The following is a 21,072-nucleotide window of genomic DNA, read 5'->3' as shown; positions in this document are numbered from 1 at the left end:
TTTACCGAAGCAGATTATTTACCCTCTGCTACCACTGAGATAGCAAATGTTGAATCAGAAAATGGACCAGAAGAACCATCAACAACTTTGCAGGACTCTCGGGCAAAAACTCCTACAGAAATGGTATATTTTGTTGTTACAGACACAACTTCCAAATCCAATGATAGCAGTTCAACTTTTCCAAGCTTGTCCCCTAAAATAGCATTGCCTGTTCCAATTATCCAACAAACTACTAAAAGAGTTTCTCGAAAAAGGGGCAAAACATGTCATCTTAACATCCACTCCATTCAAGGAAGAATTAGAGACGACAATTGTTGCAAAAAAGTCGTCATATTTTTTTTGCACACCTATTTACTATTGTAGTTATTTTTGGTACTTACGTTTTCGGTTTCTATTGATTTAAAGAGGAACGAAATACTTATGGTTTAACGAGTTTTATTCACGAATATTTACACAATAAAAATTGTACAGACGCGACGTCTTATCGTTATCGTGTCCAGGACCCCAGAGAGAGTTTCGGCTTCTTTTCGGTGCATCTTCTCTTCTAGGCGCCTGCGTCGTCGTTTTATCAATTGCTGAGTCGCGTAGTAGTCTGTGTGGCCTATATACAAGGGGTTGAAGTCGCTACACTATCAATACTATACCCCATTTCACCCTACCCCTGACGCAGAATGGGACAAATCCACACTTTATATAAAGTAATTTTTAAAAATTTAGCAACGCAAATTTGGAAACAACTATTTCCAAAATGTTTAGTTAATACTCTAAGCTGTTGTTCAATGTCAATAGATATTGATATATTTCGCTTTTTTTTTTCTAAAAATTCATATAAACCATATATCTAATAGTACTATATTGCTAACTGGCCTCAAAAGAGTCCGAAAACATAAAGGCAGAGCAATATATCGGACCTCTCTGTCTCTCTGTGGTACTAAACAGTACTGCGCATACACTCGTACTTGGTTGATTTCTAGTCGATCGCGTGACTGGATGCGTTTTGACATTTCGTACTTTCTCTTCTATTTTGCGTACATGCGCACAGACCCTGGGTACTCTGATAGACAGAAAACAACATCTTCTGTCTCTCTCTGTCCGTGAACACCGTTTCTATGTTACTTCTGAAGAGTTAGCAATATAGTAGTATTAGATATATGATATAAACACTAAGTACCCCGTTCTGACCTTCCTTCCCCTACATACTGTGCCTATTATCTCACTGTCGAACACTTTTTGGCACGATTTCCAGAATTGGCGCCACTACGCAAACAATTTCTTTTAGACCTACTACATAATTGACCAGAACTTAAAATGTTTCTGGAAGAAACCAACTCATTACAACTTATTGAATAACTTGTAGATATGCTAATTATTATCGCTAATGACCCTCGTGTTTTTCATTCATGCCTTTCTAAGTAAAGTAGGTACTGATATATTTTTTCATGTTGCGCAAACTGATTCGATGTTATAGTTTTTTGTCTGTCAATAAGTGGAACATAATGATCCCGACACTCTCTGACTTGCGAGTTTTCTAGTTCCTTTATCAGATACATGTTATAACCAAGTAAACAAAAAGTTAAATGTTGTCACTCATATTTTTGTTTCTGCAACACACCCTAAGAAGAAAAATTTTGGAAATTTTGATTATTCTGTACCGACTACCAACCAACTTACTAACTTTAGTTCGAAAAGATCGTGAATGGATGATAATAATAGGAGTGTGTAATCTAATTTCACATTAAATTTCTGCATATTTGGTAGATAATATTATATCATCGGTTTATACGATTCTCAAAAAGTTTGCTTTTATAACGTGCTGTTTCGTCAGCACTACCTACTCGATATAATTCATATCAAACACGGTTAACAATGTGTCGATACATGTTACCTCGGATGTAAAAACAATCAATGCGTACGTAAATAATTACCTGCATTTCAAGGTGGAAACTAAGTTTTTGCGAATAAGTACTATCGAGTTTGCCAGGCCGAGCGTTAGCGAGACTGCAAAAAGGGAGTGTTTGCAAAAACGTAGTTTCTGGCCTTGAAATGCAAATAAGTATATGAAACTATTTTTTGGGCCGCGTAAATATATGATTTATTAATAATTAAATAATACCATATTTCTATACATAATAAAGTGACAATAAGAATCGAGAGTGACAGTCAGTGCCGACTTTTCTTTGCATAGAGACTAATGAAATTGTGTCATTTTCTACGGTCTTAGTCGAAAACAGCTTGTTTCCGGACGATCTAGGCTACTCAGAAACACGTATTTAGAGAATGATGTCTCAGAAAAACTATTTTAACTACTCCTATTATAATTTCCATAAATTCAGAATGTATATGTTACAGCTAATATCCGAAATCCGTTATTATGCATAATAACTAGACATTTTAGGAATTATGCATAATAACTAAACTAATCAGTTATTATGCATAATAACCGGAAACATTAGGAATTATGCGTAATAACTGAAATTTTCAGTTATTATGCATAATAACGGAAACGTTTAGGTAATATTGATAATAACTAACAGAGGAACAGGAATTATGCATAATATTTTCCAAAAAGCTACCCACCCTGCCTCGTTTTCCCCTGCATATCACATGTACAGTTGATTTAAAAAAAGGGACAAATTACAGTTATATAAACGTCATATTCCCATTGCTTTTCATTGATCTATGAGAACCTGAATTGCTCATCTTGTCCCGTTTTTTTGAAATCAGCTGGACATGTTATAGGTCAGTGCCGAAGCCTTTGAAAATGGTAAAAAGTGAAAAAAATTAGAACAGGATGATACCCATTGGAAAAGGAACAAAATATAACAAAAATAAAGGGAAAAATAATTTACGGGCGATCTGAGGTCCGGAAGGGGGAAAGGTTGAGCTTTTAAGGGTAGAAAACGGGATCACGATTTCCAGCAAAACTATCGCAAAAAGTTAAATGGCAAAGTTGTAGGTAATAAAAAGATCTATAACTTTTGTATTACCACTTTCTTTACATAACTTCAAAATTTATGCGAAAAATGCAAATAACCGAGTTTTTGGTTTTTTATTTTTATCTCCCACAAAAATTTTTTTTAACGAAATTTGGTGAAAACTTACCAATTTATGTCCCAAACTCACTGTAATTTTTTTGATTCAAAATATTTATTTTTATCCCTTATTTTGATTTAATATCGAAAAACCACCCTAATTTTCCATCGAAAATTCTCACGTCAAAATATTTGCTTTTTTAAAAAAATCGGTGTGCTTTTTATTCGCTGAAATCTCTGCTTTCTGAAGGTGTAAAAAAAAATTATACATTACTATGGCAAATTTTCACAGGAAATGCAAAAAAACGAAAACACTCGAATTCAAAAATTTGTTTTTAATTATTATTTAAAATTTGGAGCTATTTATTAAAATGTACACGTTAATTACTCGAAAAACATAATATTCCATGTTACATTGATAAATTAAAAAATTGCAAATCGAAATATACTACTATAATTAACAACCAAGTAAGTTAATACACTTAATACTTTATAAGACATACAATATTTTGTTAAAGTTATAGGATAATTTTTAAATTATATGCATAGGTGCGTATTTCTTGCTCTTTTAAGATAACTTACATACCTGAATGGCCTACGGAAAATTTTAGCCCATCAGAAGAATGAACAACATCGTCTATAAAAATACACGTGCAGGCTGAGTTACTTGAAGACAATCGTGACGAATTGACTTATTTAAAAGAAACTTTTGGAATCTACAGTCACAAGGATTTTCCTGTAAACAAGCCGAAAAAGATGCTGATTCTGACATAATTAAGATCTCGATAGAAACTGCCAGAGATACTAATAAAATTGTCATAGTTGTGGGTCAAGATATTTTGGTCCTTTTGAATCAATTGAATTCAAATACTTAATTATGACATTTATCTTCTCAAACCAGGTTCTGGAAATGTAAAAGATCTATTTTTCACATTCAATAGTTTCAAATATGAATCTTTCAAAATTATCGTTGCATTTCAGTATTGTTTTTCTGGTTGCGATACAACATCTGGGTTTGCCGGAAATGGAAAGAAAAACACCGTAAATTTTTCTAATATATAAAATTCTCGTGTCACAGTATGTGTAACCAAACTCTTCCGTAACGGTTTGACTGATTTTTATAAAATTTTCTATCTATATTCGGTAGGTCTGAGAATAGGTCGTAAACTATTTTTTATACCCCTAGGTGATAAGGGTGGCCCACTCAAAACATTTTTTTTTATTTTTCGTACAAAATTTGTCATTTTTATTTTTTTAAGATTTGGCTTCAAAAAATACATACTTTACTTTCATCCACAGATAGGGTTCAAGATGGCTGTTGAATATAATCATTATTGTCGTACGATAAATTTTTATGTATAATTTATAATTTAATTTAATTACATATAATTTATTTATTTTGATTTAATTTTTTATTTAACTACTAAAATATTCACTAGAAATAATTTATATGGCAAAACAACGTTTGCTGGGTCTGCTAGTTAGACGATAAAAATTTGTCAAATGTGGCCAATATTTTTTATAAAAAACATGCAAACAAAGAAGATATAGCAAAAAATGGATTACAATTAATCAAATATATTTATAAATGTAAAAATGACAATATAACACTGAATCAATTAAGATTTCGAAAATCAATTGGCAAAAATTAAATCATCTTTCATATTGACAAATCTCCTACCAACTGGATTTTAAATTTTGGAGTTTATCAGTGTAACATGGAATCTTACTTTTCTCGAGTCATTAAATTGTAAATTTTAATAAATAGCTCAAAATTTTACATAATTAAAAAAAAATGCTAATTCGAGTTTTTCGTTTTTTTGGATTTCCTGTGAAAATATAGTGATTTATACTTTTTTTACACCATCAGAAAGTAGAGATTTCAATGAACAAAAAGCACACCGATTTTTTTTTTAAAAGCAAACATTTTGACGTGAGAATTTTCGATTGAAAATTAGGGTCGTTTTTTGATATTAAACAAAATAAGGGGGAAAAATAAATATTTTGAAACAAAAAAATTATAGTGAGTTTGGGACATAAATAGGTAAGTTTTCACCAAATTTCGTGAAAAAAAAACTTTTTGTGGGAGATAAAAATAAAAAACCAAAAACTCGGTTATTTGCATTTTTCGCATAAATTTTGAGGTTATGTAAAAAAAGTCTAAATACAAAAGTTGTAGATCCTTTTATTACTTAGAACTTTGCCATTTAACTTTTTTCGATAGGACTTGTGGTTTTGCCGAAAATCGTGATAAACCGTTTTCTACCCTTAAAAGCTCATCCTCTTCCACTTTCCGACCTCAAATCGCCTGTAAATTATTTTTCCTTTGATTTTTGTTATATTTTCTTCCTTTTGCAATGGGTATCATCCTGTTCTAAATTTTTTTGTTCTCAAAATTTATCGGCCCTGGCCTATTAGGCAATATGCTTAATGACTAATGTTTCAGGTATTATGCATAATTCCTGTTCCTCTGTTAGTTATTATCAATATTACCTAAACGTTTCCGTTACTGTGCATAATAACTGAAAAATTCAGTTATTACGCATAATTCCTAATGTTTCCGGTTATTATGCATAATAACTGACAAGTTTAGTTATTACGCACAATTCCTAAAATATCTAGTTATTATGCATAATAACGTATTTCGGATATTAGCTGTAACATATATACATACTAAGCATTTCTTGTAACAAGTACATGCCTGCTAATCGAAGTGAAGGTTAACTTGTGCCGCTTTATCATAGCAAGCACTGCACTGAAATTAACAGACTGCCTTCGTATTTCATTATATGACGAACAATACGTGTTAATGTAAAGATGTATCGCAACATGGTGCAGTTTTAATTTTCGAAAACTTTACATCACTAGTTTCAGTCCGGGAAAACGCAAAAAACAAACAAGTCCTGTAAAGTGTTTCTATAACTATACAATGATTTAATAGGACACACTATTCAACATTTGTCAAATAGCCGTTGCTAGGAATGTCGCAAAAAATGACAAGACTAAAGTTTTTATGTCAGATGGGTAAGCTTAATATAGTCCCTACCTTCATCTTTTGAGAGGAGTAGTAGTAGCAGTTGTTCTGCTATTTTCATCTCTCTAATTAGAGATATAGGTAATTTTTACTTGCCGAGTGTAAGCTAATATATAGTAATACGAAAGTAATGTAGTAAGCCCTATTCGACGAATGACTACTTTTATGTTTTCTCCACGTTTGGTGACCACTAGAATAGATCTCGCGTCTCCGTCTGTCTGTCCTGTGTCTGTGTCGATGTTTATAGACAGACCCACAACTTGGGGACCTAATGGAAATACATATGAAGTCGAAAGCAACCAATAACAATAATGAGTTGTAATGACTATTTATTGATATTCCAAATGACAGGAAGGATTGCTCGCTGTCAAATTTTATATGTAAGTTAGGAATATTATGTTGAACATCCCCACCAACAATTTGATGACGTCTCCTCAAAATTATGCACTAACTAGGACTCCTCCCACTCCACCAGTGATCTAAGTCTTCACCAGTGGCGTAGAGGGACGATTTTAATATTAACAAAATTTTTGACTTTAACAAATTCCAATATGTTCGTGAAATTTACAATTATTGACAAATTTAACAAAATTAATTTTTAATTTGATTTCTTCAGATTTTTTTTTAGTATTATTAATATATACTTACTATCTCTACTAAAAAGTAATTCATATCCCACAAACTATTTCTACCACTTTTCCCCTCTCCAACTCCTCAAGAGTGTCGACAAACGAGTCATTCAAATCAAACATATTCCTAAGTCATTAAATTTTATAAAATAAAATACTCTTGCACTTGGTTTATGAATCCACCTGTACTTCAGGGGCGAGGAAAATTCTGTCTAAATAGCTTTATTGTAGATCAATTTTTATTGGTCAAATCGAAAACAGTACTGTTATTATTTTTCTTTCCTTTCGTATTGCACTGCAACTATTCAGATTGATATATCCTTGCCAAAATATTCATTTTTTTAAGCCTGTTTTTTGATATTTATGACCTTGGAGGTTTTCTTTTCATTAATAAGATATATTTGTTAGTTATTATGACGCGTTTGTTAATTAACTACTCTCCCCCAAAGTGAGTTTATTTTAAGCCAGCAACACGGATAACTAATCTAAATATCAAGCTAACTTTAGCGATATGACAAGAACACTTCATTGATGGGATTTTTTTTTGGCGATGCTGACCCTGAGTCATAATAGCGAACTCTTTTAATTACAAACTATTTAGAAATCGAAAAGTTCGGTAAGGATAAAGATGACTGCCCCCTTTCTGTAAACATCAACCAAAGTTTTTAATACATATAGTATAGTGCTGTTGTGTTTCTGCTATTTTTAACTAAAAACCATGAATTGGACTTACAATTATAAAGTTGCATTTTTAACAAATAAACGGCTACTGATGGAGAGGATACAAAATTTGTTTACTATAAGAATTTTTAGAGAACTATAGGTACGTTTTAAATTTGTTGAATTTAGTCCACACTCAATTTTGACAATGTAAAATATTGCTATGTTTCATGTGTAACATTCAATATGCCTTAATCAGTAGCATTTTTCAAATTGTTTAGAATGAATAATCTTTACAGAACAAAAATTTTCACAGGAACATCATCGTTCACAAAGAGAACAGTGGGAAATAAGACAACTTGATAACGATCTACTACAACAGCGATTTTCAGAAAGAGAACGTGAAAGAGAGGAAAAAGAATTAGCCGACCAACATCTCATTATAGAAGATCGAGATGACTTTACGTTACAATCCGCGTAAGTATTAATCAGTCTAGAACCATAAATTTTAGGCAATATGTTGTCTAAAGCATTGCAAGAATGATGTTTGTCTAATTAAATAACAATTCACCTGCTAACAAATATTCTCTATATAATCTATAAAATAAGATAATTTATAACATAGCCGGAAATATTAAATTAATATGCATCCATAAACATAAACTGCAATCTAACCCTTTACCAATAAATCTTTTTTTTTTCTGTTTTTATAGCAAGGATTTCCTTCCTTATTAAAACTACAATACAAACTGTTAAAAAATCTTTCTCAAATCTGACGTCAGACTTTCATAAACTGATTCTAACGACTTGAAACTTATTTTACTTCTATCTATTTTTGAATTTGAAATTTCCATTGGTAACTTATTATCGTGTACACACACATAACACCACATGTTAAAAAAACTATTATTTTATTTACTTTAACGGGTTAGCTGTCATATTTGTAAGTAGTGAGTGTTTCAGATATTTTTTATAAAATAAACGAAACAAATTAAAACGCTTGTGCGATAAGATGTACCTAAGAATTTATTATAAGATATTTTAATGCTACTTAATACAAATACTTGAAACGAGGTCACTTCTGTTTAATTTTGCAAATAGCGTTCTTACTTTTTACAGTGTCTGCCATGATAGTACTAACAATAGTAATATTATTAATGTAGATAACATTATTACATTTGCAAGGTATATTACTCACCCGGGATATAAGCATTCGTACCGCAGTGCATTTTTAGGAGAACAGGGTCGTGTGTTCCATGCAGAACTTTGGCCCGTTCCTTTTTCTTTTTTCTTGCATTGGTAATGCGCTGTGATTAGTTTTCTTTTATGCTATCATTAGTATTATCAATATTGATGACGTCATCACAATTTTTTTATTGGTCAAATTAGAACGAGTTACCCCATTTTCTCGAAAATGTGAGAATACGCACGTCTTTATATAATAATGATAAAATAAGAATTATAATAGAATATTCAGAACAATTTGTTCGATTGTGGTTTAATTAATAATTTTAGTCCTCTGTTTTGAGAAGACAAACTCATTCAAATCAAATTAATTTCTACATGACATTTTTTATATTTATAAACATAAATAAACACTTGAGCTTTAGATTGCTATTACCTAGTGCTCAAGAACATTTTATCCCGTTAGTTACGTGCTTTAAATATATTTTACATTGTCCGTACGGCCCAGGGGCTGCGGGGGTGTTATTTATGCCGCTGGTTTTTACTTTACAGAAGTTATCACGAAGCGAAAATTGTAAAATCACATTTTGTAATCGTTTTTAAAGAGCTGGATTTGTCGGATTATACTTCAAAGGCGAGGGAAGTATTTGCTTATGTAAGTGGCTTAAGAAAATCAGTCAATTTATTTTATTGATCAAATCAAAAACGGCCCACTCTATTTTAAGAAAAATTTTATAATATAATACTCTTATTATTAGTATTACCCTGCACCAATCCAAGTTGCTATACGTGTCCTTGTAAAAATATCGATGACGTCATCACAAAATTTTGTAAAGTAAAAACTCATTTGAAATGTTTATTTCAAGTTATAAGGGTTCTTATGAAAAAAAAATTCAAAATAAAATTTTATAATTTTTCGAAGATACTGGATATGTTTCATTATACTTCAGGGGCGAGAGAAGTTTCGTCGTTGGTAAGGTGATGCGTACATAGAAGTCATTCGTTTTTATTTAAAAAAAAAATAACTAACTAAATTTCATTAGCATGGGTTCATAAATAAAAAAGTTATTCGAGGTCTCCCTTTTTAGCTAACTCATCCTGTATCCTGTATGTATATTAAGAATAACGTGATACCAACCCGTCACAATTTTTTACAATAAACCTTTTTAAATTTTATAAAATAATATACTCCTACAATTACTTTATAAAAATGTTTCTGCGTATTGTATACAGGGTGTAATTGAAAGGTACGTACAACAAAATTGACAGTTCTTTTCAAAGTCTAAGAAGCCTGAAAAACTTATTTTGTGTTATCAAAATTATAAGGGGAAAGTTAACATCTATCCAACCTTTTTAGACGCCACTGAAGGGTAAATAGGTAAAATTAATTTATTTTAGTAAATGCTAGCAACTGTAACAATAATAAAAAAATAAGAGACCCTTTTGTTGCTATAGAAACGAAAGATGACCTTTTTATCAGAGGCGTACAACGAATTTGGACATAAATTTTAATAATTTTTATCTCTAAAAGCAGAACACTTTAACCTGAACTTTTTTTTAATTTTAGCACTCATACTTCGAGACCAATTGCCGATTTTATTTTGTACGTACCTTTCAATAACACGCTGTATATATAATTGATATTCCGTCTGCTAACTCACTTGATATCAGAACGTATTGTGGCTGTGTTCGAATGAGGTTTTCACCTGTGAGTTCGAATCTTATCAGTCATCACTGACATTTTTTTAATCTAGTCACTTCATTTTCTCTAAAATGGCAGTAATGTCGCACCCGCCTATATTTAATAACAATAATCAAAAATTATTCTTAAGATAGCAGCTCTTCACCTAAAATAATATTCGGACCGTTTTGCTGCATTGTAGCTTAATTTATTAATCAGTCCTCTCTAGTTTAAGGAGACAAAATCAATCAAATTTAACACAAATGCATGTGGTCGCTGATACTTGGAACTTGTGAACGTAATTAATTATTATAGTTGAATTCTTTCGAAGCAAGTATAAATATAAACACTACACCTAACCTTAGACCAATTTTTTTGTCAGTTGTTAAAATAATCTTAATAATAATATATATAAATCTCGTGTCACAATGTTTGTCCTCAATGGACTCCTAAACCACTTAACCGATTATAATAAAATTCGCACACCATGTGCAGTTCGATCCAACTTGAGAGATAGGATAGTTTAAATCTCAAATTATAGTCGCAATTTTAATTTATTGCTAATTATTTGTCTGCTATTATTTGACAGTCACAATTATCTGTTAACTCCAAATGATTCTAACAGATGTCGATACCTTTCGACTGGGTTGAGTAAGTAATCAATAGATGGCGCTGCTATGGTAAATCTACGAACGTGTCATATAAGCTACATTTTAACAGCATAATTACCACGTGTTGTTGACGCTATAAAATTAATTAAATTTATTTTGTAGTGAACGTGTCTGTTATTATTTGACAGTCACAATTATCTGTTAACTCCAAATGATTCTAACAGATGTCGATACCTTTCGACTGGGTTGAGTAAGTAATCAATAGATGGCGCTGCTATGGTAAATCTACGAACGTGTCATATAAGCTACATTTTAACAGCATAATTACCACGTGTTGTTGACGCTATAAAATTAATTAAATTTATTTTGTAGTGAACGAAATATTGTGTTCAACGTACTTCCCCTTCAAATCTCAATCCAGTGAATTTGTATACCAACATCAACATTTTCGTCTTTGTTCGTAAATAATTTCATTGTACTAAAGGGTTATAGTAGTAGAAAGTCAAATAAGGAGATCACCATATTTTTTTACAAATACCATCTGTGTGAAAAAGCATAGTGGACTCCGGGACTGATGTTTTCTTATTGTTCCTCTTAGATTGTTTACTATAATGTAATATAACAAAAACTTTAGCCACAGCAACGCGTGGCCGGGTCAGCTAGTTAAACTATAAAAAATATACATATTTAAATAAGAACAAAGTAAAATTTACTTGAATCCATTGAAAAAGGTTTTAAGGTTTTCTAGTTATAGCCTTTTATACATAAATATACTTCATTGTACTTTCAGCGGGAGATAAATGCTCCTGCCATAAAAGTTTGAAAGCCCCGCGCCGCAGGTCAAAATTATGCATATCACTGCATTCGGGCCAGATTGAGTGAAATGTGTAGGGCTTATTTTGCAAACGTATTACAATTAGGTAGAAACACAGAATTTCAAAAATTATATTTAGGTATATATTTACAAACTGAGCCAAATTAAAACAAAATAAATTATTCATTGCCTTCTTCTTCGCTGTTGTCATCTAAATATATACCTAACAAGTTCACTGATTTGTCGTTTCGGGTATTCTTCTATTGAAACGACTTTTAAGGCAATTGAACCATTCATTTTGACTAATTGTTTATACTTGATTCCTAATTACATCGGTGCCACTGGTACTAAATTTTGTTGTTATTTCGGCGTACTCTTGATTTTAAAATAGTCCATATCATTTCAATCGGGTTAAACTCGCAGTGATAAAGAGGTAACGGCAGGACATAATAACCGTGTCTCGCGGCCTCTTCATCGATGACATAGCTTTTTTTAAATTCTTTTCTGTGAAGAACTCCTAGAAGTTGTTTTTTACTTTAATCATTTTCTTTAAGAAACTTCTTAATTCCTTTTTTTCTCGATCCAGAATGTGGAATTTTTCTTGCCTGGACGGATTTTGTATATTTGATTGTTGGTTCAATTAATTTTTCTTCTTGCACTACTTTTTTTTCTTTCAATGAATTACACATTAAGTATAATATATTTTGCCTCTGGAGGAAGAAAAATCGTTTGGAGCAAGCACCCCGTTGTTAATTTCGAAATTCTCTATCCACTGCCCTATATTCAAAATCCACTGTTGCGTCGTCTTTGAAATTGATTTCTTCATTTTCAAGATTTCTTCAGCACTTACTTCATTCCACAGTCTCCACATGTTTACTTATATTCACCACTTTTGACGGATCACAGCGAAAGAGTCCTTCAAGTGAAAGCTACCGAGGTAGTAACGATTCATTTATTTGCAAATTTAGGGTGATTAGTTAAGGATTATTTGACTAATTTTCAGAACAAAAAAGTTAAATTCTTATTTAAACGTTTATCAATAAGTATTTAATCTTTCTAACGAAATATATAAATACGGTTCTGGAAACCAACCCTGAAAAAACAGGTTACTCGGGTACTTTTATGGGGAAGCTCAATAGCAGGTAGTTGAAGGTTCACAAAGGACTAATGACACTCATAAAGTGATTAACTCTGTTTCCAAATACTTTAAGATGTTGCCAAAGAAGATTAACAAAATTTGAACAAGAAGCGACACTCGTGTCGGTGCCTTTGATTTTTTGCTGGTCAATTTTGATGACCTTCAGCCATTTTGTTGGGGTGCTTTGACACAGGAATTTTAAAAGTTGATTTTTATCAAAGGTTCAACGTTGACATAAATAATGTGTCTGTGATTTATGTCGGGAAAATTCGTCGCACGTAAATTTGTCGCATAGTCAATTGATCGCAAGGTAAAATTCATCGCAAAGTATTTGGTTTTCATAAAATTAATTTTTTTATATTTTGATTCTTAAGTTACAATAAATTTAAAAAATACTTAATACTACTGATTTAAAAAAAACGGACAAGATGAGCAATTCAGGTTCTCATAGATCAATAAAAAGCAATGGGAATAAGACATTCATATCACTATCATTTGTTCTTTTTGTTTCAACCACTTGCACCACGCCGGACAAAAAATTTCAAAAGATGTCAAATTATGTTGACTTTTAAAGTGTAAATTTGGCTAGCATTGTTGACAAAATAAATTCAAACTACCAAAATTTCAGATTTACTTTCAAACGTCAGAAGGACAATAAAGGGCCATTGATGGTTTTTAAAATGAAACAGTTAGAACGATTAGAACAGTGAAAATGTGTGTATGAAATAAGTGACGACAAACGTCTGTTTTAAGAAATGCGATGTACGCCTACAATAAACAAAGATAGAACAGTGCGATACAGATTTACTGAACACACCTTCTGTACACTTTCGTGAACCTGCGCACTAGAAATTGTTTTCTCCATTTGGTGACAGTGATGCTTCTTGTTCAAATTTTGTTAATCTTCTTTGATATTGCTCCAGTCTACCGCTGTAAATAATACTACTTCACGAGATGGAACGATGCCCCTTACAACTGAGTCGCCTACCTACTCACCACGTTTCTCTCTCAAGTTAAAAATTCTGAAATTACTTTTTCTACACGTTTCTAAACCTGTAACATTTAATCACTCCCTCACCGGATAACCTCATAGGTTTATATGAAAATCAACCTTAGAGAGTTTTTGGCTATACCACCATCTTCGGTTTATGTGATGTATGTATGAGCCTTTATCCAATAACACATAGTCCTGCACGTGCAGTTTATGATTTCGTGTTGAGTTTTTACTCCAAACGTCTAAATTTTTGTAAAAATAAAATAAAAATTATATAATAACATTTTGCAATTTAATTTTGAATCTGCAAAACCGAATACTTTAAAATATAGCAGCAAAATGTGATCAGTCTGTACTTAGGATTTATCATTGCATTCATATTTTTTACATTTGCTCATACAGGGCGATTAAAAAAAATTAATGAATGAGTCAATTTACTTTACTGAATAAATTAGGAACTGCAAAACCGAATGATTTAAAATCTTGGAAACGTTTTAAGGTCATCGTAATCATGGTAAAACGTTTATCAAAATATATTCATTTATCCCCTCCCAAAAATTTCATAACCTCATCTCAAAATTTTATCGAATAATTTCTCCCTGAATTACGGAAAATATCAAGACTCTACATTTTGTGATTTATTAATATTTTTTCTGTTTGCTTAGGCAAATTACTCAAAGAAATTAATGAATGATTCAATTTTCTTATTGGTCAAATCAAGAAGGAGCCCCTCCATTTTCCCGAAAATTTCATTACGTCATCACAAGATTTTGTGAAGTAAAAACTCATTTGGAACATACTCGTAGCACACTTCTTTACATTTACGTTAACATTACATGTTTACATTTGCTTATTTCAAATTTTATAATTGTTCGAAAATGCTGCATATGTTTCATTGTACTTCAGGAGCGAGGGAAGTTCTGTCGAAACAACTTTCGACCAATTTTTGCTTTCCGAGTGTAAGCGAAGGAAGTATTGTAATCGAGTCCGTCGGCTGACTCTCTACTTTTACGTTTTCTCGACCTTTCATGATCCCTAGGGTACGAAGACATAAGTCTGCTGTTTCCATCTGTCCGTCTGTCTGCCGTCCCCGAATTTTTTTCGCGTTTAAAGAAAAAAGATGTTTGTGACGAATAAGTTGTTTTTGTTTTATCTTTTTTCTCACAAATAAAAGACAGGTTTACCAACCAATGTACAGAGTTTAGTATCTAAAAACGCCGAGTAACATCACATTTTGAAGTTTCCATAAACGCGTGGCATATTATTTGTAAATCATATCTAATGACGTAATGAAAATTATTCATCAAAATTTTAAGATTTACAAGATATCGGTGTCATTTACTACAAACATCAATAACTTAAACTTGGTTGGAGATAAATAATGACAAGCTCCAGTCGGTCGTTTTGACCTGATAGTCAGGTCTGATCACGTCAGAGTAGGTCAGGTTAGTTTAGTTCAGATCAGATGCATATTCTAAGAATTCAGTAAGTAACGTTATTAGGCTCTGTCGGAGATTTGTAGTACTTTTTTTTTAATTTTGGCAAGGTGTTGTAAAATGGTATGTTTTTGTCCTCGTCTGACACATTATATTAACGTAGGTATACGTTTTCGCTTAAAATGCTAAAAGTTAGCACTTAGATAGGATTCTAAAAGCTATGATTAAGTACATACTTGCAAAAATACTCCGTAAATTGACGTTTTTTACAGAAGAATTTTTTGGGAAAAATTCCGTTAAAGTTGTAAAAACAAAAATACGATTTTCATTCATTAAAAACAAATGAGGGATTCGTAACTATTGAAGCCATGGTATCCAAAATAGTGTTTTGTATGTCAAACAAAAAGAGTACCTACGTTGCAACAACATAAAAGGAAGTTTCTTGGTGTCCAAGACCTACAAATTAAACGTATTAAATTTGACATAAGGTGATACAAGGTGATCGGGAAAGAGTTGATATTCTAATGATAGTTGGGTACGGTACCAGAGTAAAAAGTCATGACTCATGAGGAAGCATGTGCATTATTTAATCAACAACATCCTGTTATTTGTTAACCAATTGTTTAGAAAATAAAAATATCATGCGTATAAAAGGCACTTAATTTATGAATAAAATGAATACGATCCCGACCAGCAGTTAGAGTTTTGTGATGTGAAGAGTTAATGTTACGTTGTGATGGAACACGTAATTTTCTAAATAATATTCTCTCTTCCGATGAAGCTACCTTTACTTTAAGCGGAACAGTAAATCGCCATAATTGTCGGAACTGCTCCCGAAATAACTTTGTTTGGATACAAGAAGCTCATACTCAACATCGCAGCAAAATAAATTAATGTATAGGCATGAATGCTGCGCAACGCCTATTTTTTGAAGAAAAGTTAACGGCTGCGCGCTATTTAGATTTCTTACGTTTTGACTATGTTCCCGCTCTTGCAGCTATGTTTCCAAACTACGAAAATGGTGATATGGCCCACCAAAGAATTTAGTTCCAACAAGATGGAGTACCTCCGCATTTTTGCTTTCAGAAATGTTATACCGATTGCTATAGCTTTAAAACTTCCACACGAATGGGGACCTGCCACAACTTGAGCAAAGGCAGGCAGTTTTTCGCACTTGCTTTTCTCAAAATGTTCCCAAGAGAAATATTAAAAAAAAATAAAATTTTAATTTCGCAAATTTTATTTTTTATAACTCCTATTAGGTAAAATAAAGGTATGTTTTGACTGTTAAAGTACAGGTAAAGAAGCATGCAATGCATATGTTTTGAGTAACTTTTTCTATAACAAAATTTTCTGATGACGACATCAACAATGTTTTTTTTTCCTGAAGTATTTATAACGAAAAATAGTTGGTGTTTCAGAAAGATGCCATTCGATATATTTATTTATAATATTTTCATATTACAACATTAACTTAATACTATGGATAACATCTGCAGCTGCGTTATTACTCTCGTACAAAATTTGATTTCTTTTTTACTTTGTCACTAATAAGGGACCTACAAGATTCTGTAGTAAAATCGTGAATGTTGCATGAACAGCTTTTACTAGAGTTCTATTGTGCGTTGTTTAACCACAAGGAACAGAGATTCCTTGTTGACACGTTAATTATTCGCTTTTATTACTGCATCTGTTTGGTTATTTTGGTATGGTACATATATATTCACTATGTACTTGTATTTTTGAATAACTAATTAATACTGTTATCGTTCTGGTAACTTTTATGTTACAATATAATTATTATTATCATCCTTAGTCTTGTTACTGTTCAAAGTTTGGTTTTTTTGGTATTCGTTAAAATAAAAGTAGAAACAATTCAAAGCGTACAACTATCGCTTCCGCATTTATTTATTTATTTAATTTTTTATTTTTTTCGATTTGTCCCATAAAATTCATTGTTATACTATTAGTTATTTAGGTTTATTTCTAAGTGAAAGAACAATAGTAAATCAAAAGAACAGACTTATATGGATAATGTAATTTTTAATAACATGTGTCGCTCTTGTAAAAAGGAGCACATAAACTCAAATGCATAAGGTTGTAACCACTCCCTAGTGTAAATTTTTAAAAATTATTCAGTGTAAATCTGTCTTTTAATAACCTGGTGACATATTTGGTGACCTGTCAATATAATGTCAGTTCATTCATGTATTCGCGACACATGATTACGTTCGACTTCACTGCAATTCTTGCACTCCTGCACAGGTTATTTCATAATTATCATTGTAACTTGTCGCAATATTGTAAAAACTGATAAACAATTTTCAATAAAAACAGGATAACCTGAGTCTTCATGGTAATTATAATACAAGAGCAACGATAAATAGAAACGTGTTTTATCTTTCATCTGTAGAAAGAATGCCACCTGCTGTAATTTAGACTTGCAGTCGATACGTTTACGAATTACGATAAAATGAACCCAAAAATATTGTGGTCACGAATGAAATCAAATATTGGGCTGGTAAAAAAACAAGGTGAATTGATTTATTTATTGTTGCTGCTTCATAAAAATTACTTTACAGATGGGGAATAACTGAGATATTCAGAATTTGTTTAAATTATTGTACATGAGTATACGTGATAATTATATGTGTGGCTAACTATGACTCGAAGGATCAGCTCTCTCGACTGAAATGATCAATCTCGCGAGCAACACCAAAATTGTCTATAATGGGTAGATCACCTTAATTAGTTGCAATGGATGACCAATTTTTCATCAAAAAAATGGGACACCAACAAGTCTTTAATGTTATGTTTAATAACTCTAATATTTGGTACTACTTATTATTTACAAAATGTACAAGGGATTTGGTTGAAGGCGATAGGTCTGGCTATGCTCCTCCGTCCTGACGATTTTAGTGGTAATAATGAACAAAATGTAACTTCACAAAATTCAGAGGCTAAAATAATAGGTATGTTGAAAATAATTTGACGGCTTATTTAAACTTACTGTTACAGGAGTGGTTAGAAACATTGGGAACACATAGACCAAATAACCAAAAAGCAATTATTTTTCTGTTGTTAACTTTCTTAAATCTGAATCCCATGGATTTTAATACTCAACGTAAAGTATTTAAACTTGCTGTATATTCTGGATGTTCTTTCGCAAAAATAAACAAATCCTGAAGAGTAAAAAACTCATTTTTTTTTGTTTTTGTCAAATATACGGTAGGTTAGATCTTCTTTAAATTCCAAATTTGAATACCACTGCGATTTTTGTTTTGGTTTCCACTTTGCTTCTTGTAACGGTTCTCCAGATTGGTGTTGGGTTATAATTTTGTGGGCTTGACATCGAGAACACTATGGAAAGGATAGGAATTAATGATAAGTTTACAGGGAAAGTATGCAGTGCTTGAATTTAATGAGGGACATTTAGTTGTATTGTGTAGGATATAAAGAGTGGGTATAAAACTTGAAAAGACAATGTTGTACTAAAAAGCGAGATATACACTTTCAACTTGAGATAGTTAAAACTAAAAGTCGTTCGACATACCACCATGTTGTAATAACATGAAAAAAGTTCCGAATGTCGATACGTTACTCTCATAGTATAGTACTCTCTTTCCATGGTATAAGAATAACTACATACTGAAAAGATTTTTACAAGCTTGAATTCAAGTTCTCGGGAGGATGCTTGGGGATAAGCAAGTTTCAATTCATTGTGGCAGTTGGCAAGTGCCATTTTCATCTGCTTATTTACCACAATATGCCGTGTCGGTACCATTTTTCAATGGTATGGTTTAATAACAAACTGTGAGATATTTAAATAAAACTCTCTCGTGCGTAATTGTCAAATTTTGACATATGCGCCGCTACCAATCTGTTCATGTGAAAAACACCATTGGCTGTAATGCCAACCTTACAATTTAACGAGTGGTTACAACCTTATGGATTTAACTGTATAAGTTAAACGAAATAAAGTCTGTGTTGGGAAATTCATTTATGCTTGGACCGTTCCATTAGGTAGTACGTAAATCACACTAATTAATTAATATCTTAATAATTATTATAATCTACCTCTAAGGGATTGCGTTGCAAGGGTGAATGAAGTTATGTCTAAATACCTTTAGATCATTTTTACACAATGAATTAATATATTTTTTCTAATATAATCCGATTTTTAGATAAAATTACGAGCACGTACTTAATGAGAAGATTTTAAGGTTTTATTAATTAAGTATTTACTATTTTGTTAAAGAAAGTTTTAATAATTTATGTTTTCATTTAGAAATAACTATAGGTATATTTTGTTAATCTGATTACCAAAACTGAACTATCATTTCCAGATACAGAGGTTTTATTAAGTGTAACCGGTTTTAAATATTTTAACAGATTATCAATTTGTTAATAAACCAAAAATCCAGAGTCATTACACAAAATCATTTGTGCTCTCGGACGTCGCATTAAGTGATTTTGTTTTTTCCTATTTTTTTAATCAATTTTGTATACCGATGCATATAATTAAAAAGAAAAAGCAATAAATATGGTAGTATGTATTTCTTCTTTCATAAAATAAAAATTAAGGTGATGTTATCCGTTTAGTTTTCAGTGAATTTACAGTAGATTTTGTTTCACAAATACTAGACAACTAGTTGGAAATTGAACCCAATTTTTTTTTTTTACAATATCTTTGATATGCTATTAGTGTCCGGAACTTATAAAATTGGAGAAAAAATGACCTGTTTTGCTCTAATAAAATCGCAAATATGCTCAAAATCACACTAATATTAGGTCCGACTGTGCCGACCATAGTTATAAAATTCACATTAAAGTAAGTCATGGACATTCTTTGAAGTGTTTACTATGATATTTCAAAATAAATAAAAAATTCGAGATTTATAAAACTTCATAATTTTGATTTAAAACTGATCATGTTTGAAGCTTTATTTTATTCGTTCCATTTGCTGTCTCTTACTGCGGTCTCTCTCGGATTGGGGTATAACACCCACCGAACGTTCTTGGACCGATGAGATAATTTATTACTTCCGACATCTTTTCGGTGACAAATTTAATCTTTGCATAAATTTACTTCAGTGTAGTTAGTGAACTCGTTGTGACCATTGAAATATATAAAGAGTAAATTTTGAAATGGGACGAAAGTCGAAGATTCCACTTTCAAAGCCACGAAAAAGTCGAAAAAACTTTTATCAGAATTATTATGTCAAAAACCTACTAAAACTACAAACAAAAAATGCAGTTTAATCATCATTTGATTAGTTTTACTATTATTATGCTTTTATTTCCTAATTTCTGTACATATAAATATTATTGTTTTTTAGACCCGCCGCTGTTTTTATACACTTACATAAAGTGTAAGTCAATGTTTCTAATAGAAATTTTATTATTGTTACTTTATATAATCACCAATCCTATTGCTTCTCGGCTTTTTGTCAAAGATCAAAGTGTATTACCTGAAAGAATTTTATTTTGTTGAATAAAAGATTACCATAAACCTTATAATTAGCCGGATAGCCATTCAGTATACACAGGTAATTTCTATACCTCTTTAGTTTGAACTTAGCCGATACTAACCAGCTAGGGAACCAGTTATAATTGAAATATGTAATCCAAATAATAATTGAAGTACTTAGTTTTAAGTAAAACAATTGGGTATATTTATAAATACGCATAAATAAAAACGAAACAAATTATTGGTCTCTAGTTTATTTTACGATTTGCATTACATCATGACATATAGGTACGTACTGATGTAGAAATTGGTGATTGTCTCGTTGCATTTCAGTATAGGGACACACTCAGTAGAACCATTTGGACACTTAAAATTGATTTTATTTTAC

General features: G+C 31.5%; 2 long non-coding RNA genes across 4 annotated transcripts; one reads left to right on the top strand and one right to left on the bottom strand.

The window, feature by feature from the left end:
* The first annotated feature begins 17,312 nt into the window (after window positions 1–17,312).
* Window positions 17,313–18,415, top strand: LOC135130412 (uncharacterized). Of its 3 annotated transcripts, none has more exons than XR_010280761.1 (3): window positions 17,325–17,570; window positions 17,628–17,748; window positions 17,797–18,415. It is a non-coding gene; the product is annotated as an uncharacterized LOC135130412 (long non-coding RNA). The 3 variants fall into 3 exon arrangements; XR_010280760.1 differs by having other exon boundaries at window positions 17,329–17,748; window positions 17,797–18,186; window positions 18,233–18,415; XR_010280759.1 differs by having other exon boundaries at window positions 17,313–17,748.
* Window positions 18,012–19,166, bottom strand: LOC135130413 (uncharacterized). Its single transcript, XR_010280762.1, has 2 exons — window positions 18,768–19,166; window positions 18,012–18,705 (listed from the first exon to the last, which is right to left on the bottom strand). It is a non-coding gene; the product is annotated as an uncharacterized LOC135130413 (long non-coding RNA).
* Between the last annotated feature and the right edge of the window lie 1,906 nt (window positions 19,167–21,072).

The sequence above is a fragment of the Zophobas morio genome, unplaced genomic scaffold (assembly GCF_036711695.1).
Source record: "Zophobas morio isolate AGI-343-1 ecotype UQ-CSIRO unplaced genomic scaffold, CSIRO_AGI_Zmor_V1 ptg000017l, whole genome shotgun sequence".
NCBI lineage: Eukaryota > Metazoa > Arthropoda > Insecta > Coleoptera > Tenebrionidae > Zophobas > Zophobas morio.
This window is presented reverse-complemented; position numbering and strand designations above follow the sequence as displayed.